The sequence below is a fragment of the Lissotriton vulgaris genome, chromosome 5, assembly GCF_964263255.1.
Source record: "Lissotriton vulgaris chromosome 5, aLisVul1.2, whole genome shotgun sequence".
Lineage (NCBI taxonomy): Eukaryota > Metazoa > Chordata > Amphibia > Caudata > Salamandridae > Lissotriton > Lissotriton vulgaris.
The window spans coordinates 1,211,932,080-1,211,958,710 of NC_141693.1; positions in this window are offsets into that span (position 1 = coordinate 1,211,932,080).

The window sequence follows — 26,631 nt, forward strand, 5'->3', positions numbered from 1 at the left end:
CGATCACAAATCATAGAACTTCAGTAAGCGTCCGTAGACTACCTTACCGATCACAAATCTTACCCAAATCAAATATCCAGGTTCCAACTGCCAAGGTCTTTAATCGAATCAGCCAAACGGCACTTATCCAGCAACGCAGACGATCAAGAACTCAGTCGGAGACTGGCGCCACCTGGAAGGTCAGATCGGAAGGAAAGGAAGAAACACCGCGGGTGCCAAGACTCAGGTCACTCGGTGGCAGCGTACGCGTCCATGGCGAGTTTCCAAACCTTCGTCACGACCTCTCCTTCGGGCATTCGAGTCGCCGATGAGTCCCTTCGTGGTCGCCAATTTGTGGTATCGGGTTCCCAAGGCCTACATGCTCCGTAGATAACCCACTTACACCGAAAGAACTGTTGGCTCGGAAACTGAAAAGTACAAAGAACAAGTTTATTAAGACCCCATGGGGTGGTGGTACATTCCTACAGAACCCTTCGGCAATGCAAGAAGTATCACACCGAACGTTGGTGTGAGTCCCTCTTTTATACAATTTACAGGCAATAAAACGATAGGCGGCACAAGGTTACAGAGCTTATGTACATATATGGTCATTTTTGGAACACAGCCAACTCATGGGAGGGGTTACAACTCCACTGGTCAGTTTGGCGGAAACATTCCTGAGGGATGACTGGTCAGTCAAGACTGCGCATGTACGAGTTGACCATTGCTAAAAATAGCCTGTTGCTGGGCAAAGTCGAGTGGTCAGTGGTACGGACAACGGACTAAAGGGCATGCTGACCACGAGGCCGCTCATTCCCCAAAATGGCCGCCGTAACATACAAAATGGCGTTTTCTAATATGGCCAAGTTAAGGGGAATAACGTGTAGCAAAGCTAAGCGCTAACCCGGCCACCGTCAAATTACGACACTTGGTCCGATCTCTTTCTAAGGGATTACCATCAGCAGTATGCCCATCCACGGCTCTCCATTTGTTTGAGGTGTGAGTGTGATAATCGGATGAATGACTAAGTGCAGATGTTGCCACCACCACTGGGGAGGGAGGGGGGGTGGGGGATGTGGTTTCTTTCCTTTTTTTCCCTTTGTTCCAGGGTTTTGTGACCCCCTGCTTATAGCTAAGGCAACGAGAGGCCTAACGCATGATAGACTGCTCACCCTCCACGGATTTCTGCATTAGCAAAGTCACATATCTTGTCTCGTTTTCCGGCTCCATGGGGACACTATGTCTCTGTCTGGGGATATCTCATGCACCCCCTATGGACTGAGCCTTATGGACTAAATGCAGATGTCTTTCCATGCTACTTGCCTCTTTGCCTCCTGATTTACGTATGCCCACTGTGTGGGACGATGTGCGGGATTGTCGCATTTTTTTATGTTCTTCTCTATAACTTCAATAAAAACACCTTTGACAAAAAAAAATGTATTTTATCATTCTGAGTTCAGGCATAATAAATCCAAATTTCTACCATGTTCCCTGAGTGAGTTAGAATTATAAGAATGTAATATTCCAACTGCCCATTCTGGCCTATGGAGGACAGGTAGCCTTGCAATAGTGAAAAAACGGAAATGGCTGTAATTCACTATCAGGACATGCTACACACCAGAGCATGTCCTACCTTATATTTACAATGCACCCTGCTCTTGGGCCTATCATAGGGGTGTCTTATATGAAGCAAAGGGAAGGTTTAGGGACTGGCAAGTGGGTGTACTTGGCCAAGTCGACATGGCAGTCCCAGACTGCACGCAGGCTTTGCAATGGCAGGTCTGAGACACACTTTACAAGCTGCTTCTGTAGGTGGCACAACCAGTGCTGCAAGCCCACCACCAGCATTTGATTTAGCTAGCCCTGGGCACACATGGTGCACTGTACTAGGGTCTGACAAGTAAATCAAATAACCCAATCATGGAGTCACTAATCAGTACATCAATTTAACATAGGGGGCACTTGCACTGTGGAACTGAATAGCAGTGGCACAGTGCCCAAACATATAACCAGCAAAAACACATCAAAACAGAGGAGGCAATCTGTCAAAAATAGAAGAGAGACTCACGCCAATTATGCCACGTCTAACAAGTAGAAAAATCCTGAATGATCTCCCTTCTTTCCTCCCTGTGGACTGGACTTTTAGGGTTACCATTGATCTGCATCTGAGGGCCCTTATATTGGTAACTGTGGGGGAGAAACGAAATTACCAGGTATCTATTTGAGACCCTTGTAATGAGTTCCTAGTGTCTTTTTCCCTGTCTAAACTCTGTCTCACAGGGTATGATGAGGTAATTATATTTTGCTTCTATGTTTACTGTCAGGACACATACACATTGATTTCACATCAAATCCTTTCACCTTTTTTGATCCTCTGAACACAGATGAGTCCAAAACATAAAGCAGTCTCTGCCCCTAGTCTCTTCACATTTCCTGAAAAATAATAAATGTTTGTAATTACTGAGAAAAGATTTGTAACATATAAAATAAAGTATATGTAAACCTTCAAGAATTGCATGATTGCAGTCTAGCTGTGATTTTGTGATAACTACTCTACTGTCATACATTATGACAACGGAGTAGTGCAATCACAGTGCCTGCTGCCAGAGCTGCTTTTCAGCTCATTCTTTTAAACTAGTTTTCACAGAAATTTGACAATCGTTAGGCAAAAGGTTAATGACAGCATATTTACTTATTTATTTATTTTCTGGAGTTCACTACAGAAAACAGGAACCCTACTTCATATTGCCAAACATTCCAAACCACCGCTCCCGTTGAAAGTGACATACTAAACTGTTTAAATATATTCAGCAATCAATTAAAAACTGCATTTTGGCAGGTTTGTCTTCATATTACAGTTTCCAAACACTCCTGATATTCTTGCAACCAAAGTATCTGTTCTAGCAGAGCCATCTTAAGACCACACCTTTAAAAGAAGTTCATGGAAGCACAATTGTGCAACCATGTACTATGGGGAATAAAATAGCACACCCACACTATAGTATAAAGATAGCCCAAGTCACCTTGGAGTCTGTGACCTTTAAAGGAACTGTCCTTGCCATCTTCAATGTCTATACAATGGGCACTCCCAAACCTTTTCCCAGAGGCCAAAAAGTTTGGTCTGTGCTGTGCCTGAGGGGAGCATTGATGCAAGCGTAGTGGAGGTTGGTTGAAGGGACTGTTGGACTGGTGTTAAGGTGGGTCTAGGCAAAGCAAAGGATGTACATCTAGTGTCTGAATTGAATAATATAAAAACCTGAAAACCTGGGATTAATCATAGCTTCCCCTACTTTACCATGTTGTGTGACCCTAGGCAATTGTTTTTTTTTTGTTTTTTTAAATTATTTTATTTCGCTTGGTCAGTCAAATAGCTCACATTGTACACATTATAGATACACATAATTGTAAAGTCACTGTATACAATAGGGCCGTTACACTAACATGCATCACGTTGCCATCTTTAGTGACACTGAATTTACAGGTCTAACCACTTGCACAGTGAAAAAGAGTAATGCACCCCACATCATCATGAAACAAATAATGAGAGAACACTGGTCTGGCACTCTTTACATATATTCTACACCATCCCCCACCAATAGGACTTAATGAGATATACACCTCCTGCTTCGCACTGTGACTTCACGATTGCTAATTCTCATAATCAATCTTTTGTTTGCGTGGAGAGGAGATATTGCACCAGTGGGTCCCAGAATCTGGCTGAGAAGACTGAGTTGTGTCCTCTGCATACGTGTCTAATTGTGTTTTACAATATGTCATGTCATTGATCCAATCTGTGTATTTCGGTACCTGTTTACTGCCCCATTTCATTGCTATTCTTCTGTTGGCCAACAGTAGCGCCACCGCCAAGAACTTACATCTACGTGCCTGTTTGATATTATTAGATCCCCAAAAGGCACATCAGGGGCGCGTTGGGCATCTGCTCCCCTAGCATATGTGTGAGAAGGTTATTCACATCCAGCCAGTAAGATTGGAGCTTTGTGCACGCCCAGGCCATGTGTAGAAAGTCTGCATTAGGGGCATGGCATCTGTGGCATCGGTCATCGGCCCTCAGCCCGTACGTGTGCAGTTGCATTGGTGTATAGTTTACCTGGTGTATACACCTAAAATGTATGATTTTCAGGTTTCAGTTAGAAGTGAGCAGCTGTAATTGCATACACCCATAGTCCCAGTCGTCTTTGGGAATGGTGTGCCCAATGTTGCCTCCCATCTAGCTAGGGGTCTATCCAGTACGCGGGACTGTTCTCGTTGTGACTTAGTATACAGTTTAGTAACTAGGTGTTGTGGTGTAGTGGATGTCAGGAGTGTCTGCACTGCATTATATGCTGGTGGTTCAACTGGGAAGGATGAATACAGAGCTTTGACCGCAATGCGCAGTCTCAGGTATGCAAAAACTTTTAATGGGGTGCGATGTGTGCTTAAGGCAGCGTCATCCTGTGATATATACTCCTTATTCGGGAAAACATCCCTCATAGTTCGGAGTCCCATCTTATGTAGCTCCTGTACCATTTTGTGTTCCTGCATTACCGTGAGTTGTGGGTGGTGTCAAAGGGGTAATGCTGATGCATATGACGGAAGTTTGTGTGCCCGCTTCGCTAGTATGTGCCAGGCTCTCATGGTGCAAATCGCTGGGTGTATCTCCATATTGGAGGCATATTGTCTGGAAGAGGATATTAGTGAGAGTAGGGGAGTGGGGTGCATACTTTAGTGTTCCACAGCATATGCAGCACATGTCCGTGTGGCTGTAGCCAATAACAGGCGTATTGCACCTGCATGTTTCCCTGCCCATGTCAAGCGGAGCTGCGCTGTGTGCAGTCAGGTGAACAGAGCCTGTGGGAGCCTGATCGGTATATTCATAAATAAATATAGAAACCTAGGCAGCACTACCATTTTCTGCAATGCGATTCTATCAGCCAGAGATAATGGTAGTCGGATCCATCTACTCACTTGGACTTCCAGTTTAGCTATTGTTTTGCCATAGTTTTCGCGTACCACTATTTCTGAGTCATAGTGTATCCAGATACCCAGGTATTTTACTGGGTCAGTCTGCCACTGCAATGGGTAATCAAGGGACGGTTTAGTCATCACTGGAGAGAGCGGGATGACCACCGATTTGTTCCAGTTAATACAAAGGCCTAAGAGATATGCAAACCTAGTATATTCTCGGATAAGCATATTTAGATTCGGGCGCCTAGTATTCAAAACCATATCGCCCGTATAAAGCGATGTGCTAAGCGAGCGCAGCTGGAACTGCAAAGCCCTTGCGGCATGTCTCTGGCATATCTTGCAAACCAGCGGTTCCAGTGCCAGCGTGAAAAGCAAAGGTGACAGAGGACAACCCTGTCTCGTCCCTCTATAAATGCTAAAGCGATCAGATGTGATGCCATTGATTCTGAGCCGTGCACAAGCTACTGTGTAAAATAATGTTATCCATTTCAAAAACGGTTCTGGGAATCCCATTCGTCGTAGTACGTAGAACATAAAAGGCCGTTCCACAGATTCAAACACCTTTGCAGCGTCCAGCAGGGCCGCAGAGCCCAGCAGTTTTGGGTTTATATGGTGGAACATGGTGAATATGATCCGTGAATTTTGCGTCGTAGAGCGAGACAGGATAAATCCACCTAGTGTGGCAGGACCAGCTTCTGCATCAGTGGCTTTAATTTAAGGGCGATGACTGTGGCTGGAATCTTGGCGTCCATGGTGATTAGCGATCGAGGGCGATATGAGTCACAGTGGGCCGTGTCCTTATGAGGTTTAAGGAGAGTGATTAATAACGCCTCACGTATTGATGGGGATTGCATGCCATCCTCGTATGCTTCCTTACACATGGCCGCCAAATGTGGTATCAACAGATCTTTGTATTCCTTGTAAAATCACCGGGCAGTCCATCTACGCCCGGTGCCTTATTGTTTGGAAGGGAGTTGATAGCTTCTCGAAGCTCATCCACGGTTATATGATGACTAAAGTATTCACGGTGTGCATCAGACAGCCACGCCAGTGCTATGTCATCAAAATACAGATTTAGCTCAGTTGGATTGGGTGCAGCCCCTGCCGTATACAGCCAGGCATAATAGTCCAGGAAACACCATTAGAGAGAGGGGGTATCATATCGGGGTGTGGCCTGTGAGTCCATACTCTGTGATATATCTGATGCTGTGGGCGTAGAACATATCTTAATATCTTAATAGAAAGCAAACGTCAGGGCCTGCCTCCCTCTCCGTAAACCCGCACCATGTATTTCTTTGAGATATATTTAAGTTCACTGTCCGCGAATTCATTGTAAGTGTCTATCTCCCCTCTAATTTCAGCCAGGATCTTGGGATCAAGGGTGTTAGTGTATGCGTTCTTCAGTCGTGTAATGTCAGCTTCTACCATGGATAACTTTCTATGGATATCTTTAATGATACCAGCATGTATCTTTAATGATACCAGCATGTTTACCAATACAGAATCCACTTATTGTTACCTTGAATGCCTCCCATAACACCTTGGTACTTTCTATGGAGCCCACATTATGCTCAAAGTATTCAGTAATAGCGTGTCTCAGGTCGGATTTGGCTGTAGGCGCCATGTGGACTGTCTCAGCATGTATGAGGGGATGACCAGTTCCAGTCGGACTGGCGCATGATCAGAGAGGGTTTTGGGCATGTGTGTTATGTCAGTGGTCCAGGCGCTCACATATGCAGTGGCTATGCAAAAATCAATCCTGGACCATGTGTTGTGAGTAGAAGATATGAAAGAGCCCTTACTGCGGTGTGGGTGCCATAATCTCCATATATCCAGCATGGCATAGTCCTTCATCCCTTCCCTAAGTGTCTTAGCAGAATTCCTCCCATACCTGTCGTTCCCTGTGGACCTATCCGCCAGTGGATCTAGGCACGTATTAAAATTATCTCCCCAAATTATTGCAGAAGGTGGGAGCATTCACAACTTGTTCTATATATCTGCAAAGAAGGAGGGATCATCAATATTCGGTCCGTAGGCTGTAACTATAGTTATAATTGTACCCCCAAAATCACCCTGTACAGTAACATACCTTCCCTGATCGTCCGTAATCGAGTGGAGCAGCGTGAACGGTATACCACACTTGACTAGAAACATTACCCCTGGCATAAGTAGAGTAGGAGGATGCTAATCTGTATCTATATCTAATCTGTATCTGTATGCTAATCTTTTGGACCAGGAAGCCTGCCAAGAAGAAGAGCTAGAGAAGCTGTGAGGAGGAACTCCCACTTGGCTGCTTCTGTCTTGGGCAGTGAAAGGACTGGACTTGAACTTTCTGCAATCTCTTTCTGTGAGTTTCTCAAAGGGCTTGAGTTAGAGCTTGCTCCCTGTTCAAGAAATCTCCGGAACAGCAAAAACTTCACGTTCTTCTGCCCTCAGCACTTGGGACTGTGTGTTTTGTGCTGCAACAGAAGAAAAAGCAACCCAATACGTTTACGATACCGCTGCCGACTCTGTGTCCTGAAGGCACAAAAGAGGTGCAAGGTTTCCTGTTTCCATAGGACAGAATGCGGAGTTAGTTTATACCATCCTTTCAACATAACGACCCCAAGGAACAAGGTAGAAAAATAAAGTTAAGTATGTCTGGACTCAGAATATTAAAATTGATCTTTTAGTGAAGATGATTTTACATTTCGTGTTTGAAAATACCACTTTTATAAAGTAGGTATTTTCTTTCTTAGCCAACCTGTGTGCCTCTGATGGGGTTGTGGATTGACTGTCTGACTTTGGGATGCCCTTGAGAGCTAGATGGGTCATAGCTGGGCTGAATAGACCTGGGCTACATTTAGAGTACTGGGAGGAGATTTCCTTGCACCTAAATGGGACTGAATGGGCCTGGTCTGGCTTGCACAATGTCGTATCCACCGCCTGCCAGAAAGCTGGACCAGTGAGGACAGAACTTGTTTGGGCTGGGTGATACACATACTGCTTTCAGAGAACAAAGAATTTGATGGTATACATATTGGGTCCCACACCCCAGAACTTTAGAACTCTTTTGGACCAAGAAGACTGCCAAAAAGGAGAGCTGGAGAAGCTTTGAGGAGGAAACTACCACTTTGCTGTGTGCTTTGCTGTGTTGGCCTGCAGTGGCTGCTTTGGTCTTGGGCAGTGAAAGGACTGGACTTGAACTTTCTGCAATCACTTTTTATGAGTTTCTCAATGGGATTGACGTAGAGCTTGCCTTCTGTGGAAGAAGTCTCAGGAATAGCAAAGACCTCAAGTGCTTCTGTTCTCAGCACTGGGGACTGTGTGTTTTGTGCTGCAACAGAAGAAAAAGCAACTGGATGCCGCCCACAATGCCACTGCCAACTCAGTGTCCTGAAGGAACTGTAGAGGGCACCGACGCAATGCCGCACCGCAATCATGGTCTCACCGACACTGCCTGCTGATGCTGCCACCAAGCTGCTGTTTGCACCGCAACATGTGGGCCCGCACTCCGCATCACCTCGCTTCACATTGTCACCCTGATATCCCCGACGACGATGCTTCACGCTAACATTGATGCCGGTGCTGGCACAGTGGTCCGAGGGCAAAGCTTATAACTTACCCAATGCACAACCTTCATCCCGTACCGCAGCCTTGGCCTACTGGCGCCAGTGCCATCAACTCTAGTTCATCAGCCAACGACAGCACTTCAGCAACAAAGGCGCTGCTGCTTGCACCATGACCTGCCAGCATCACGACTAGCACTGTGGTATCGGGTTTTCCAGGCCTACATATTCCGCAAAACCCACTACACCATAATAAAGATGTTGGCACGGAAACTGAAAAATGCAAAAGACAAGTTTATTAAGACCCCATGGGGTGGTGGTACATTCCTACAGCACCCTTCGGTAATGCAAGAAGTATCACACCGAACATCGGTGCGAGACCTCTTTTATACAGTTTTACAGTAATAAAAATGTAGGCGGAACACATTTACAAAGTTTTAGGTACATATATGGTCATTTTTGGTACACAGCCAACTCATGGGAGGGGTTACAACACCACTGGTCAGTTTGGGGGGACATTCCTAAGTGATGACTATCCAACGGTCCTAAAGGGTTCAACTGCGCATGTGCGGGCTTGACCAGTACTAAAAATAGCCTGTTGCTGGGCAAACTCAAGTGATCAGTGATACAGAGGAAGGACAAATGGGCACGCTAGCCACGAGGAGACGCATTCATATGAAATGGCCGCCGGTACATTCAAAATGGCTTCTGACAACCATAGTCAAGATAAGGGGAATTTGTGTAGCAAAACTTAACGCTAACCCGATCACTGTCAAATTACGACAGACGACCCTTTTAGCGTTTAGCTGAAGCTACCTCATAATGGACATAATCAGGGTATTCATCCTCAATATCAATAGACATTATTTTCATTACTTCTCCATGACTCATTTGTTCATTTTTTACAATAGCTCGTTTGGATGGAATACAGGCAGTGAGACCACAACATAGGGGCACATTGAATACAGAGACACAAAAAGAATAATATCCCAATTATTACACATAGGATTGTCAGCAACTTCCAACCCCATGTACTAAGCAATGTTCAAAACCACCCCGAAAGTGTCCAAGTGCCATTATCAGGATGTATTACAGCAGCTATTTTATGCAACTTAGATATTGCGTCATATACAGAAGGTGAATTATCTGGCACATATACACAGCAACTACTTCCGATAATGCGGCATGCACCTCCATGATCGGCTAATATGACATCCAAAACCATACGATTTTGGAGCATTACAATTCTAGTAATCTGAAGTTCTTCTGTTAAGTTTCCTAAAGCGAAGACTGTCTCATTAGCAATAGCCTCTACAACACGCGTCAGTCGTCTTATTTTCCGACTATTTAAAGCAGCCCCAACAAACGAAAAGAGACCTAAATTAAAGTCAACATACTGCTGTAGAGAAGTGTCTGTTTGGTCAATCTCATCAAGAACTAATGTTCTTTTCACTCTATTCAATATAAAGTCATGGTACAAAATATAATCATTATGATACATAGGCGGGGCAATAAACACAGGGGGTAATACAAAGGATATATAACATGTTCCTAACCATTCTATAGGGAGACAATGATAACCTTTATTCCCGCAAATAAAATATGTGTTTCGTGAGGCCACAAATGTAATGCCATTTGGAGTGTCAAAGGTGAGAGTGGTGTTGCATTCACTTCTGCCTACTGGGATTGTACCTTTATTACGAACACAAAGATCAGCTTTTGTATCAATAAAAGTAATCACATGTAGATTAGACATATTTATTTTCCTCTGATTACTATAAATTCGTGGCGCGGATACGTTGTCAGGACGGTATTCCTCCCATTCAAACTAAGTTCCTTCAGCTTGTGGATAACCATCTCGATCATTGAAGCAAACTTCATTGAGTCGGAAAAGTAGTCCACCTTTCGTTGGCCATCGCAAAGTAAACAAAAGTGTATACCACGCATTACAAGAACCATTATGGGAAAAAGGGAGAGGAATAAGTGGAGTGCCTCCTTTCTTCTGATGTCCAGGCAACATCCCACATACCCAGCAGTTCGAAGTATTAGTCATATTGTGGGTGTGATGCAGAATCTGGATGAAGCTGTTATTCAGATAAGTCTGTCTATGTCGTTCTTCATGATAAGGCAGAGTAAAATGAAAATGTTCAGATGGAATCGGGGTAGTTGGCAATAAATGTTCTCTTGCTGGCACCAGGAGTTCTACTACCCAAGCTATCACAGCTATCACCACAATTGTCAAAACAAATAGTACTGCACCAAGAATTCTCTTGTTTCGCATTGCAGAAGATGCCATAGTTCAAAAGTTCGAAAATGTCTCAAAAACAACTAAAAAATAAAAATATGAGTGCTGAGCTCCGAGGTAGCCGTTGGTTTCTTCTCCGAGATTCAAGACGGGTGTCGCTACACTTGGCAGAACAAATCCCCCCCCCCCCTTGATATTCCCGGCTTCCGTTTCACAAACCTGGAGCGGTAACTCAACCAATCTCGCACAAAACAACTGCTTTTCGTGGTCGTAGATTGTATCTCTCTCTTCCAGAGACGGTGTGGTCCGGGAAGGCTCCCTCCGATTCAATAGACGCAGCAGCTGGGCTCTTCTCTTCATCCAAGATGTCTCGATAATCAGACACCACAGTCGGGTTCACCAGGTCCGGAGAGACACGGCGGCAGTGAGTGGAGTGCACCCACCGCTTCCTGTTGGTGACTCGCACAGCCGTACGAGTTGCAAGAAGCACTTGCTCGGGGCCACGCCACCTCGGCCCCAAGCTGCTTGTTCTCTCGAAGGACCTGACCATCACACGGTCGCCAGGACGAAGATTGTGAGCCTCTCCAATGGAATTGTCGGGGAGCGCTTCTCGAACCTGTTGATGAATGGAAAGTAAATCATTTGTTAATCGTGCCAAATAATCGTTCATCATTATACAAGCCACATCACGTAACAATCGATGCTTAGGAACTCCCCACATATTCATAGGCCTTCCAAACACCACTTCATAAGGTGTGAGGCCAGTTCGGGAATGGGGCACTGATCTGATGGATAGCAATGATAATGGCAGCGCATCCGGCCATTTCAAAGACGTGGATGACACGATCTTTGCTAGCTTTAATTTCAGAGTAGCATTATACCTCTCCACAAGACCTGCTGACTGTGGATGAAATACAGCATGAAACTTCTCCTGAATTCCCAATCCCTTCATTACATATTCCACAATTTTCCCAACAAAATGAGAACCGTTATCGCTCCACAAAAATGTACAAACACCGTAGCGAGGGAAGTACTCCTTGAGCAAAACCTTAGCTGTTGTCAGCGCTGTATTATCCTTCATGGGGAAGGCCTCAATCCACTTACTGAAAGCACACACCACCACTAAGACATACTTAAGGTTATTGCAACGCTCAAGCTGGATATAGTCCATTTGTAGTACCTCAAATGGTGCAGTAGGTGGAACAAACCCTCCTTTCGGAGTATACGTCCCTTTTGAAGGATTATGCTGTAAACATATCAGACAGGTCTGCACTACTCTTTTGGCAGTATTGGCAATCTCAGGATGCTCCCAAACTCGCGTTAGCAATCGAGTAATTGCAAGAGCTCCAACATGTGCCAATCCATGTGTCATTTGGACCATCGCTTGCAAGTAAGCTGCAGGCAATTTCCATCTTTCCATATCTTTGCTTCTCCAACAACCCTCATCATCCAGCACTCCCTCTATTGCCCAAGTTGCGAGTTCTGCTTCAGAAGCTGATTTCTGAATATCTAATATCTCCTCTCTAGCATCATGCCATCGCTCAGCCTGTGATTTCACTACATACATTGGTGAGGTATTTCGTAACATAGCAGTTTCCCTCGCTATGCTATCTGCAAAAGCGTTTCCTTGCCCCACTTTGTCAGTCACTTTCTTATGTGCACTGCATTTAATTATTGCCACTTTCTTCGGACAAAGTAATGCATTCAAAAGATCACGCACTAATTCTCCGTGCATGATGTGCACTCCGTGCGAGGTCAAAAACCCTCGTTCCTTCCAGAGTAGGCCAAAATCATGCGCTACTCCAAAGGCGTACCGGCTATCAGTGTAGATGTTCACACACAAGCCAGCACTCAATTCACATGCTCTTGCTAAGGCTATCAGTTCCGCTGCTTGGGCCGATTTCTGTGGTATTCTTGCTGCTTCTACCACTGTCTTAAGTGTCGTGATCGCATATGCTGCGGAAGTTGTACCATCTGGCAGCCTCAAACACGATCCATCAACCCACAGTTCCCCATCCACCTCTGGTAGTGGCGTATCTTGTAAGTCGACAAGACCCTTTGTTTGTTCTTCAGTCAGGAAAACACAATCATGGTGTTCTTCCTCCTGGCCCTCAGCAACTGGATACGGCAATAAAGTAGCAGGTTTCAGAGTAGTACATCTCTTTAGTGTGATATGTGGCGCCAACAATGTAAGCTCATATCCTGTTAAACGTGCACTCGTGAGATACTGGGTCTTTGTTTGGTTTAGTAGAGCATCTACCGCATGGGGAACTAACACCAGCAATTTGTGTGACAAAACTATTCCCTCACTCTGTCGTATGGCCACTGCTCTTGCTGCAACTGCTCTAAAACACCCAGGTAATCCTCGTGCTACAGGATCAAGTATTGCGGAAAAATACGCACAGGGTCTCTGCTTATCTCCGTGAGTCTGCACCAAAACTGACAATGCACACTCATCTTTCTCATGTACATACAACGTGAAAATCTTTGTGTAGTCTGGTGTACCTAACACTGGTGCAGAGCAAAGAGCTGGTCTCAATTGTTCAAAAGCATTCAGGCATTCATCTGTCTATTCAAGGGGCATTGGTGTAGTTTTGGACAATAACGCTAACAAAGGTTTTATAATGTGTGAAAACCCCATTATCCACTGCCTACAAAAAGACGTTAAGCCTATAAAAGCACGCACATCTCTCTGGGTACGGGGGACTGGTGTATCTAAGATCACTTGAATTAGATCAGACGTTAATGCACGCCCCTCCTTAGACAAAAGATGACCGAGGTAGGTCACCTTTGGTCTACAGTATTGCAGTTTCTTTCTAGATACTTTATGGTTATTCTGAGCAAGAAAGGAGAGTAAAGCAAAAGTGCTCTCCCCGCACTGTTCATGTGTATCTGCAGCAAGTAGGATATCATCAACATACTGGATAAGGGCCACTCCAGTCTGTAAGTCAAAAGAATCGAGCTGTCTTTTTAGGGCCTGGCTATAGATGCTAGGATGCTAGGACTTTCTGTATAGCCTTGAGGAACTCGACAAAATCTATACGATTTGTTATTTAATGTAAAGCCAATATCTGCTATCAGGATGGATAGGGATGGAAAAGAAGGCATTTTTTAGGCCAACCACGGTAAACGTGGTAGCAGTGGGCGGAATCAAGGTACGTAAGGTGGTGATGTCAGACACCACCGGGTACTGAGGCACTACAATTTTGTTAATTTCCCTCAAATCAATAATAAATCAATAGACTTTGTCATCGGTATCTTTCTTTAAGATCGGAAGAATCGGGCTGTTACAAACATTGTAGGGAACTTCCTCCACTACTCCTGCAATAATCAAATCATGCACAATGTGAGTTAAGGCAATTTCACCTTCCCTAGATATTTTGTATTGTGGCACACGTGGGAAAGACGCACCCTCCTTAACAGTTATTCGAATAGGGGGAATAAGCATCTGTCCCACATCCGTGTCTGAAGTAGCCCATAACATTTGTGGGAGAGAGGCTAACGCTTCGATTTCTTGCATTGTACACAGTCTCTCTACATCTGGGTAATTATCGTTCAAGATAACCCGAACTCCTGCAGGGGCACAGCGTATCGTTGCTCGGAAGTGTTTAAGCAAATCTATACCCATAATACTATCTGTAGTATTTGGTAACAATAAGAACGGGCACGGACCAAAGAATTTGTCAATATAAAATGTAAGGGGTTGTGACAATGGGCTAAGAGAGGGTGTTCTATCGAACCCTATAGATGTAATCGTTTCGCCAGACAGGGGAGCCCTTGGAACCAAGTTTTTAAACCGAGCACTACGAATAGCTCCTGTATCCACCAGGAACTGATCAGTAGAACCCAAAACGCCCGCTGATACATATGGACCTCTTTGATCTACTGGTATTTCAACCGATTCCACACCCCATCCTACGCACTCCTATGCATGAACATAATCCTGAGATTCCACATTCTCACCCTCAGATATCTGGTACTGATTCCGTCGGTCAAAAGTATTATGATCATCTTGACCACGACCCCTCGCTTCAAACCTGCCACGATCACTTGCTCCACCACTCGCTCCTGAATAACTATTCCGTGTCCTTCCACCTCCTCGACCCCGCTGATTACGTTGTTCACGAAGCACCGGACAATCTGAAGCCCAATGTCCAAACTCTTTACAGTATTCACATTGATCTTCAGCAATGTCAGTACGACCAGAAGACGCAACATACGCTCCACGCCTGCCTCTATCGTTCCCTCTCGGCTGTGTAGCACGAACCTGAGCCAACATTACTTTCGTCTTCAACTCCTTCACTTTCTTATCAGTACTTTCCTTAGCCTCCAGTTCCTGACGCTCATAATACTGAGCCATAGTTAATAGAGAAGCAGGGGTCGCCGTGGTCCAAGAACTCTCACTAGTCTTCAAACGTTTTGCAATCTCCGGTAGGGGATTAGCCACATACTTATCGACGAACAAATGCCTACCCATATCGTCTGTTAATAATTGCCTGCTGTAATCATGGAATGCTTCCTCGAAACGAGAGAAAAAGTCAGACACCGACTCATCCACATTCTGCTTACAAGAAGCTAGCATAGTCCAATTAATTTTTTTAGGGGGTACGAGCGTTTTTAATTTATTTAAAATAGCAGTTGGGAGATCTAATATTAATTGACACAGCTTACATGCAGGCTCCCTGTCTAAATCAGCTTGAGCTAAAACTTTCCAATCCGCCCCCAAAGTCGCTTGGTCATCACACTTACGAATCGCTCTCCACATATCAGGGGGCATAATTAACCCAAAGAAAAGATCAATATCAACTAACGTCATAACACACGAAGAAATAGCCCCTTCCACTCCTTCATAGAAAGCTGCTCTATTTTTACGCGGATCAGGTAAAGCATTTTTCAGTGCCATAACATCTGCTCTATTCCAAGGTGTATAAACCCAATTATATACGAAATAACCCTTGGCATCCCCGGACAATTTATCATCACTTGTACCTTGCCCTTTAGGAGGGACATACAAAGGTGCGGCTTCACGCATAGGCATAACATGAACTGCAGAACTCTTATCTGTTCCAAAGATATAACATTCTTTGGATTGCTCCGTCGATCCCGGCGCAGGTACATCTGATGCTTTTCTTGCGTCCCGTAATCTTGACGCCTCATCCCGTAGCTGGACCAACCGATGGAAAAACCCGTCCGCATCTGCAATAACAAATAAACCTTTACGCATATTCTCACGACTAACTGATATATCCTTAGGCTCTAGGTCAGTCGAATGTTTCCTAAACCGATCTACAACTTCATCTCCAAACTGACTCAAGAAATACAGCCGTTCTCGTTCGGACCACTTACTCATTTCATCATTAATCTCTGACATAGTTATTTTATTCAAATTTAGTTTACGGGCAAAACTGCGCAATTCCGCAGCCTCACTAGCACTTAGCCTCATACTCTTACTCCCTTGACCATCTCCGTCCGAGTCCTCGTCTGGGGCCGTAGGCAGAACATACGGAGGCGGGCACCGATCTAATAATGAAAAATCATCAACTTCATTAGTAAGGACAGGATACAGAGGACGCCGAAAAGGGAATTGACCATTCATTTGCAAATTGCGTTCCCGTGTCTCCCTGTCTTTCTTTTCCTGCAACTCTTTCTCCTCCAGCTGTAAAGCCTTATCCCGAGCAGCCTTTCTCTGTTCTTTGTCCGCCAAGGCTATTTCACGCTTCATTCGTTCACGCACTGCTTTCTCCCACACTCGCACACAATCAAACATATCTTGTCTAGACCTACGTTGAAACAAACATTGCTCCACATACTGAACCTTTCGTAAATCAAACGGCCCATGTAGTGGCTATTGCAACTCTGGATCAGCTTTAGTATACTTAATCCATAATTTACTGTATAGAATAGGGGGAAGGCCGAATTTGATGTACATTTCCCAATTGGGAGTCCCCTCTGGGGGAGCCGGCTGAGATTCATTTAATCGATAATTGGTACCATTTCCAAGACAGCACATTCCTCGGAGTGTGCTTAAAACAGGCATGTCAAAATATCACAGAAACGCGATATCACAAAAATGGCACTTAATATACTCCACACAAATGTGCCGTTCAAACAAAAACAAGTTTAGAGAAATCTCTCTACATGCCTGCCTATGTGAAGTGCACTGCACATATAGTTCAAATCATAGAATCAAATGTTAGCTAACTCAAAACATATTCAAAAAGCCACAGTAAGCGTCCGTAGACTATCTTACCAATCACAAGCTTACCAAATTCTCAGATATCCAGATTCCAACTGCCAAGGTCTTTAACCGAATCAGCCAAACCGGCACTGTACGACAACTCAAACGAGCAGGATCTCAGTCGAGGACCGGCGCCACCTGGAAGGTCAGATCAGAAGGAAAGGAAGAAAACACTGTGGGTGCCAAGACTCGGGTCACTCAGTGGCAGCGTACGCGTCCATGGCGAGTTTCCAATCCTTCGTCACGACCTCTCCTTCGGGCATCCGAGTCACCGATGAGTCCCTTCGTGGTCGCCAATTTGTGGTATCGGGTTCTCCAGGCCTACATATTCCGCAAAACCCACTACACCATAATAAAGATGTTGGCACGGAAACTGAAAAATGCAAAAGACAAGTTTATTAAGAACCCATGGGGTGGTGGTACATTCCTACAGCACCCTTCGGTAATGCAAGAAGTATCACACCGAACATCGGTGCGAGACCTCTTTTATACAGTTTTACAGTAATAAAAATGTAGGCGGAACACATTTACAAAGTTTTAGGTACATATATGGTCATTTTTGGAACACAGCCAAATCATGGGAGGGGTTACAACACCACTGGTCAGTTTGGGGGGACATTCCTAAGTGATGACTATCCAACGGTCCTAAAGGGTTCAACTGCGCATGTGCGGGCTTGACCAGTACTAAAAATAGCCTGTTGCTGGGCAAACTCAAGTGATCAGTGATACAGAGGAAGGACAAACGGGCACCCTAGCCACGAGGAAACGCATTCATATGAAATGTCCGCCGGTACATTCAAAATGGCTTCTGACAACCATAGTCAAGATAAGGGGAATTTGTGTAGCAAAGCTTAACGCTAACCCGATCACCGTCAAATTACGACAGCACTGCATCACTTCGCACCGCAGCCCTGGTCTCACTGATGCTGCTGGATAACAGTCACCGAGCCGCTGCCTGCACCATGACCTGAAGGCACCACATGCAGCACCACTGCACTTCACACCACAGCCCCGATGCCTGCTGACGCCAATGCTCCCGACTTCAACCGTAAGGAGTTCGGTCTACAATGCGTGTGCCTTCAAAGGGCCGACGATTCCTGCATCAACTTCCAGAACAGATGCCTGCAGACGCCAAGCTTTCGGAGCTCAACGAGATTTTGCCGGTGCCCTACATTTCCTAAAGGTACTGTTTTGCGGGTCTTCCCAACACTGTAGGCGCCCGCGTTGCCGCAGTCAGCGAGAAATTTTTGGATTTGTTGTTCACGACACCATAATAGCACCAGACGGAGCTATTGACTTCAAGGAACTTGATTTTTAATTCTTTTTTGATTGTTGAAGATTTCAAAGTACTGTATTTTTGATTTTTTATCTTTTTGGGTCTTGTCCTACGTATATAAAAATATTGGATATTTTTCCAAACTGCTGTGGTGTCCTTTTGTAGTGCTTACACTGTGTTATTGTTGGTTATGTGCAAAGGCTTTACAGACTGCCTCTAAGATTAGCCTAACTGCTCGTACCAATCTACCAAGGGCATGAGCAGGGGTTATTTTAGGAGTGTAACTCCCTTATCCTGACTAGAAGGAACAGACCCTACTTGGACAAAGGTGCAAACCCTTGCTAAGTAGAGACCCCCATTTCTAACAGGAATAATTAAAAAAATTGTAAGTATGTGTGTAATATTTTAATTTAAAAAAATAAAAATATTTAGTTTTGAAATTTAGGAGCAGGATGTTGGGTTATAGGGGAAGAGGATTGGAAGCATGTAACATATGTTGTTTGAATTCAATTGTAATTAAATTAAACATCCACTGCAATGCAAAAATGGGACACTTTACATATCCCTGCACTACGTGCCTGCCACATGGTGCAGCAATATGTAGGGGGCACCATAGGTTCCCCCCAGTACCCACAGTTTAGGGCCAAGGGGTCAAGGGGGCTGCTATGGGCCCTCAAAGTCCCTTTCCTCCTGCTTGTTGATGGTGGGTTAACCACCCTGAACGGGCTGGCGAAAGGGACATTGTAATCCCTATGGCGGTGCCTGGTAGGCATCTCCACCATTGTAGGGACTACAATCCCTTCCGACGGACTCGAGGAGCCTGACAGATGTATGGTGGTTGGTCTTTCTGACCACCACATATCCGACCACCATTGAAATATGGCAGGCAAATGTGATGGGGTCAATGGAGGTGGGACTGCCAGTGATGGGCTGGTGGTATCCTAATCTGGCCCTTTGTTATTTTTGTATAGCTTCCATTAGTTTTTTTAAAGGTGGCTTGACTTCTTCCTATTTTGGCATGGACATCATTATGCCATCTTTCCACTGAGTTGTTAGTTTTGACTTGTTGGGCTAGGGTACTGTCATACATATTCCACCTTTGAATGTGGAGATGTTTTGGGAATCTGTGTCCAGATCTGTGTAGCCTCCCTACCCATGTTTCGTTAAAATAATCCATTAGGGAAGTAAAAAAAAATGTTTATTTTTGGGAGAAGGGACTTTCTATTTATTGGCTACAGTGGTTAGCTACTTCAGTGATGGGGACATAGGCTACAGCCAAATAATATGTTTATTTCAAATGCAAAATGGCTATTTGCTGCATATTCTACACTTAAGGTAGATTTTTGTAGATGGCTCCATATGGTCTGGTTTATGTGGTAACAGCAGCCTTGTGTGGCAGCGTGGGTGAAAACTTTAAGAATGGCTTGTAGCATTGCTTGTTCAAAATCAAGGATAATCTTTTGGGGGTAAATTCAAATTCAAATTGACTTTATTTCGGATATATTGCAATCCATAAAAGTACAAGACATTATACATTTCATTTTAAAAACATCACAAAGTTACAAAGTCAATATTAAATACATACAACATATAAGTTTCTTAACAAAGTGAGTAGACAAGATCAGTACAGGGAAAGTGCAAGTAGTGCCCATGTACGGAAAAAGTGCAAAAGTGCTTCAGGGTGTAATTCACAATTACTCATCTAGACATTTTCTTATTCTTATTGAGCTGCTGGTTTCTTAAAAATGTCCGACTTTGGTCTGATTAAAATATGATGAAAGATGTTGAACGTGAACCGGGTCAGCAAAAATTTATCATGAGAGGAAAAGGAGCATGTTAGGTACATTTCCATAATATCACAAGTTCTTAACATGATATACTTTCTAACATTAGGTTTCAAAAGCTCAACTTCATCTCTTAGGGCACTACGATCCATAAAAAAGGCCCTCTTAATTGCTACAACATCACCCTTGACTATATCCCTCGGGTTTTCAAACACGTTCAGGCGACCAAGCTTCAAAATGTGGGACTTCAAATATTTGAGCCAGGGTACACACATAGCATAATCAAGTGATACAAGATCTTCCACTATCTGGTGGGTTAAGGGAATTTCCTGACTTAACCATAGTTTTACCCAGCATAACAGCGGTTTCAGTCCAACAATGTCGGATATGTACTGACAGCCAAGCTCTTCATGTACAGCTAAATTCGGTGTACTTCCTGGGACACACAACAAACGCTTTAGGAAGTTATTTTCAACTATTTGTAGTTGTTCGCCATTTGTATAGCCCCATATCTCGCTACCATAGACTGCGGTGGCTATGGATTTGGCATTATATAGTTTCATCATGGCCACAGTCGGCTTTTTCCCCAGTTTACTGGCAAAATTGAAGATGGAAGCATTTACTCTGGTCATTTCACCTTTCTTCCTGGCCATATGTGGCGCCCAACTAAGCTTCGTATCAATTAAGACACCCAAATATGAGAACGTGTGGGTAACAGGGATCAAGACATCATTTAATTTAAAAACGAACTTCTTTTTTGGTTGACGGCCAACATGCATTATGTAGGATTTAGAATTGTTGACCATAAGGTCCCTATCAGACATGAAGTTATTAAAAGCATTCAAAAGTGCTTGAAGACCCTTTTCTGTTATAGTGGAGGAGTGTGGCTCAATGGTTAGAGCGGCAGACCCTGATGCAGAGCTCTGGCCCGGGCCCAGGGTTCAATTCCCGCCTCAGCGGGTCTTGGGCTCAATTTCCTCGGACCTGACAATTCTCGCCTCTGTGCCTATTCTAATCATGGGCCCAACTCTGCAACTCTGGGCAATAGCTTGCTTAACCTTCACATCGGCCCCAACAGCGCTAGGATGCCTGGCTTCACCCTGGGGGTGCTCAGGAGTGGACACTTCACAGGGAAAGCCAGCATGGGTTTCTCAGCGGTATGAGTAATAGCGCCAGGAAACCGCATGGTGACAGTGCGCTCTACAAATACCTTGACATTTACATTTACATGTTCGTGAAATTAAAACCGCATCGTCTGCGTATAAAAGTAAAGGAATACCCCTCGCACCAGCTCTAGGACGATCTGATTTTACCTCTTGCAATTCAGCCTCTAAATCATTTATATAAAAATTAAAAAGAAATGGGGCCAGGATACACCCCTGACGTACTCCTTTATTAATACTGAAATTGCCTGTGGTTTCCCCATTCGCTGAGAACCTCACATTGGCTCTTGTGTCATTATGTAAGTCCGCAAGGAAATCCACAATCCCCCTATCAACACCTTTATCCCTCATGGTCTGCCACAGCCTCCCCCTGTTAACATAGTCGAAGGCTGAGGACAGATCCATGAAGGCAAGGTGAATTACTCCTTTCTGTACGACAGTATATTTATTCAGAATAAGAAACAGGTTAAGGCACTGAGTTATGGTAGAGCGGTCTTCACAAAAGCCGTATTGGGAAGTCGACATGATATTATTTTCAATCGACCAGCTTACTAAGCGTTGAAGTATAACTCTCCCCATAATTTTAACCATTGAGTCAATTAGGGATATTGGTCGGTAACAAAGAGCACTTCCCCTATCTCCCTTCTTGAAGACAGGGACTACGGTTGATAATCCCCACGTTCCCGGACAACCCACTCTGGCCGCAGCATTGAATACAGCAACCAGAATTGGAGCCCAGAAAGCTGGATCAGATTTATAAAGATCCGGTGGTATTCCATCAGGACCAGGTGCTTTATTTGCGGTAAGACCCATAATGGCAACCAGGACCTCGCTTTTATCAAATATTATAGTGCTGCTCCTAACATGGGGAGCAGCAGCCCTAGTTCCAACAACCTCCGAATAGTACAGGCTTTTGAAATGACTTTCCCATTCCTCTTTCGTTATGCAGCAAAAAAGACCATCTCCTGGGTCCTTGGTCAAAAAAGGTTTTTTAACCAGTGCCCAGAACTTGGTGCTGCTGTTCAGGGTGGAAGGATCGAGTAGTTCCTCCCAGGCCTCCTTCCTTAGGAGCTCCTTGCGGGCGACAGTAATAGCCTTATATTCTTTTCTGCATACTTTTACGTCCTCCCGATTCCTTAGTGAAGCTGACAATGCAAGCCTTCTCCGACACATTTTGATAGGCCTCTAACACTAGCCTGGGGTCACCCCCCTCATTCATACAAACTTTAATATCCTCTGCACACCTTTCAGCAATATTTTTATAAAGAATATCCGCAGACACCATTGACCATTTTAACCTCCTCCTCCCATCTGTTGTTCCCAAACTGCCTTGACTAATAATCTTGTTTCCCTTTTTTACCCAGGGACATTTTAAGCAGATTGTTAGAGGATTATGGTCACTGAATTCACTCGAGACAATGCAAAAAGAGTCTAAAAAAGTTTGCATCGTCCGAGAGACCAGTATATGGTCTATGAAGGTACCCCTTCCATGTCCTTTAAAGGTGGGGGTATCAAAGCAATATAAGGGGTCCTTAAGAGAAATAGCCAGTGAGAGGTCAAACTCATCCAATAAATCATTGCACATTTCCCCTTCCTTAGTGTGCTTCATGTGGAGATAGCCTGCACGTTCACAAGACATTTCTGGTAAGCGCTTATGTAATGGGTCTATACAAGGATGCAAATTAAAATCCCCCATAATCATCAGGTTATGGCCCAGATCTTTCATATAACTAGAGACAAAAGAATTTAGTGTAAAAATGTCATTTCTGCCTGCACTATCATAGGTAGCATTATATAAATTCACCAAGTCCACAAGGACGTTTCCTCCAGATAAAGCTAAGCCCATTATACCTGTATGCTGTGCTTCAATTCTACGTACTGCACAGGGTATTAGTATGGAGACAAAAATTACAAGACCCCCCTTCGGCCTACCCCTTAATGATGGCAAAGCTGGCACATAAAAGGCCTTGTAGCCTTCCAGAAAAAGGTTACAACCCACCTCCCAAGTTTCCTGTAAACAGATGATCGAGAATTGCTTAATGTAGGTCACCCAATTTACATCAGACATTTTGGCCGCAAGACCAGCAATATTCCAAGAAACAACATGACATCCTGGCTTAAGGGCCACCGGGTTATCTGAATTTGTATTTGTAAGTTCCCCTGTAGCCACAGTGTCCTGAGCCGCAGGTGCCACCCGTCAATCACACAGCTCAAGCCCGGATAACGCTTCGTACCTGTTCTGTGTGATTAAATTCGAGCCATGTCGATAATGCCCAACACTGGTACTCCTGTTATAAGCTTCATTGGGTCTGCCTGATCCACAAGGATTAGTGATGTTATAGAAAAATTGGGTATCTTGAACAGGAGTATATGGTTCAAACACCTGCCTGGTTAAGCTCTGTTGTGGTGTAGGTTTACACAGATGCGCATAGAAATAACCCAGGGGGCGTACACAAATACTATTCACATTATATACCAGTGAAGAAGCTCTCAAAAGAACAGTTGCCACATGCTGAGGGTGTTTGAAATTGATAACTATACAGTCACCAGAACCAGCCTTTTTGGAAGGTCCCACCCAGTTTACACGTCTTACTGCCATTATCTGGTCAGAGTATGAGATGGGAAAACCACAATTTTTATTAAGCCATGCCACTGTCTTATTTTTCAGGGAAGTGTAGGATTCGTCATAAGGAGATGCAGGATGGGTGCCACAGGGAGGAACATTAGTCAGTACTGCCACAAATGGAGCACAATCAGGTGGTAAATTTAGATAACGGTTATACCTCGGGGGTCTAGGGGCTCTACTGCTTTGGGGGATTATAGATGATTGTGACTGCGGGGCAGTTGCCACAGGGGCATCCAATGTGTTAGATCTTTCAGAACCTGTGGGCGCTACTACAACAGTATTCCCCCTCCCCTTATTCCGTGTGTCATTAACTTCAACAGTATCTCTCCCTTTTTCCCCACAGTGAACAGTTCCACCAGATGTTGCTATCTTCTGTGACGATAACAGACCACCCAGCCTTGTGACTTCTTTTGCTAAATTATCGATCATGTTGGTTAAAGGTTTAATAAGCTCTTCTATTTTTGCTGTTAAAGAAACTTCAAGATTTTTTATAAGTGAAGCAAGTAAATCAGAGTTTAAATTAACCCCATTACCATTAGTGCCTGTAAATACAAAGGGGGTAATTACAGCAGAGCTATTAGTCGCTTTACCATCCTTTTTTTAGCCTTAGAGTTGTTGTGTTTTCCATTATCTTTTTGAGATACTATTCTACAAGTTCTCAAGGGCCTAGTTTCAGGTTTGGTCTCATTCAGTACACCAGTATCATCGTTTAGCTGCACCAGTGGGTCAGAATAAACCTCAACACTCACTGTAATGGGCACTGGAGGGTCAATAGAGATAACATCACTCGCATTAACTTCAATATCATGGGACGGAGTAATAGGGGATTTTTCTAATAAATCCCCTGTCATAAGACCCTTCCCCAAGGATGCACGTCTATCATTATTAATCTGGTTTACTTTCCTAACCAGGAAATTGTCCAGAGAAGCGGGGCCTACCATCACCTTATCAGTTTTGGATTTAGACATCATGAGCAATAGTACTATAAACTTACACTATAAACTTACACACAAATACCCTCAAGTCTACACACTCACAAGAAAATAAATCAGTAAAATTAAAAGGGTCTTACGTGCACTCAGCACGTTAATAGTCCGAATGAGGCGATGCAAAGTCCTTGGCCCAGTCCAGTCTCCTCAGGCCTCTGAGGGCCACAGAGGGCCCGCCCTGGTCCCGGGCTTCTCCCGGGCTCGCCCGCGCGCGTCCCGCGGGACGAGGAGGCATCGTCTTCTTTATGCGCCGCCCGGCGCTTCCTGCTTGCGTGGGCGGCGTACGGGCTGCTGGGGATTGTAGTGTCAGCGTCCCACCGGCGGAGCCAAGCCCGGCCGGGAACACCGCGGAGAGGAGAGAGAATGGCGGAGCCAAGCCCGGCCAGGAACACCACAGCGGAGCCAAGCCCGGCTGTGCACTGCAGCAGGTCTGTAAAATTGCCCGTAAAATAATCCATTAGGGAAGTAAAAAAAAAATGTTTATGTTTGGGAGAAGGGACTTTCTATTTATTGGCTATAGTGGTTAGCTACTTCAGTAATGGGGACATAGGCTACAGCCAAATAATATGTTTATTTCAAATGCAAAATGGCTATTTGCTGCATATTCTACACTTAAGGTAGATTTTTGTAGATGGCTCCATATGGTCTGGTTAATGTGGTAACAGCAGCCTTGTGTGGCAGCGTGGGTGAAAACTTTAAGAATGGTTTGTAGCATTGCTTGTTCAAAATCAAGGATAATCTTTTGGGGGTAGTAATTGGTAGTTTGCTATTTTATTTGGGTTAGGAGTTTTAAATAGGTTATAGGTAGTTTTTGTTTATTTGGCAATAATGCATATATTAAAGTTATGTTACTGTTGGGAAATTCCACATGGATGGTAAATAATTAGTAAAATGGTTTGAGACATATTTTAAATGTCCCATCCATCATCCATGTTTTGCATTGTCCCAGTTTTAATACGTTTGTAGGGGTTGCAAAGATGATAATTTGTGTTTCATAACTTTTATTGTCATAAAGAGGGAATTGTTCCTCTTTGTGTGTAAATGTGAGTTCAGGTGCAATTTCTAACTCTCTAAGGGCCTTATTCTGTGATTGGCAGTGCGCACTGGTGGTGCGACTGCCCTATTACAAGTAGGGCGGTTGGATCGCAAAGGGACTGCAGCTGCTGCCAGGGATCTGTGATCCCTGGTGGTCTTTGCGGCACGAAAATTGTAATATGCTTGGTGGGGTTGCAGAAGCCCCACCAAGCATTTTGCAGCCTCAAGACTGCTGCCTCCCTTTCCACAACAGTGAGCCCACCAGGGAAAATGAGAAGGTGAGGAAACAAAGCGCACCCTACACGGCTCCCTTGTGGTTCTGAGCATGAGGATACATGCAAGGGGCCACATGGTGTCCCCCTTTGTGCATGCACCTCCAGTTCCTGCAGGGCATGGACTTTACAGTCCATATCCTGAAGGACTTTGCTTTGATGTTCCAATTACAGTGCCTTTTTATAAGCATTGATGTGGTACTGACAAAAACATTGAAAATCTGGTCGGCAATACTCACCTGGGTTTGGCAGAGTGGGCGCTCTCACTCCTGTACCCATAACACGTATAACTGTGTTTCTCTAGGTTTTGCTAGGGGTGGGTGGAGTTCTCTGAGTTGCACTTCGGGGAATTCCACAGAGTTGCATGAAAGCTCTGTGCAATTCTGCTGAGTTCTGCTCTGCCCTAGTTGTAGTAGCAGACTAACTCTGTACCGCACAAGAAATAACGACCCCCTACTTTCAATCGGGCTTTGTATCTCTGCATTTTTTAGAACAAGTTCAAACCATTAAT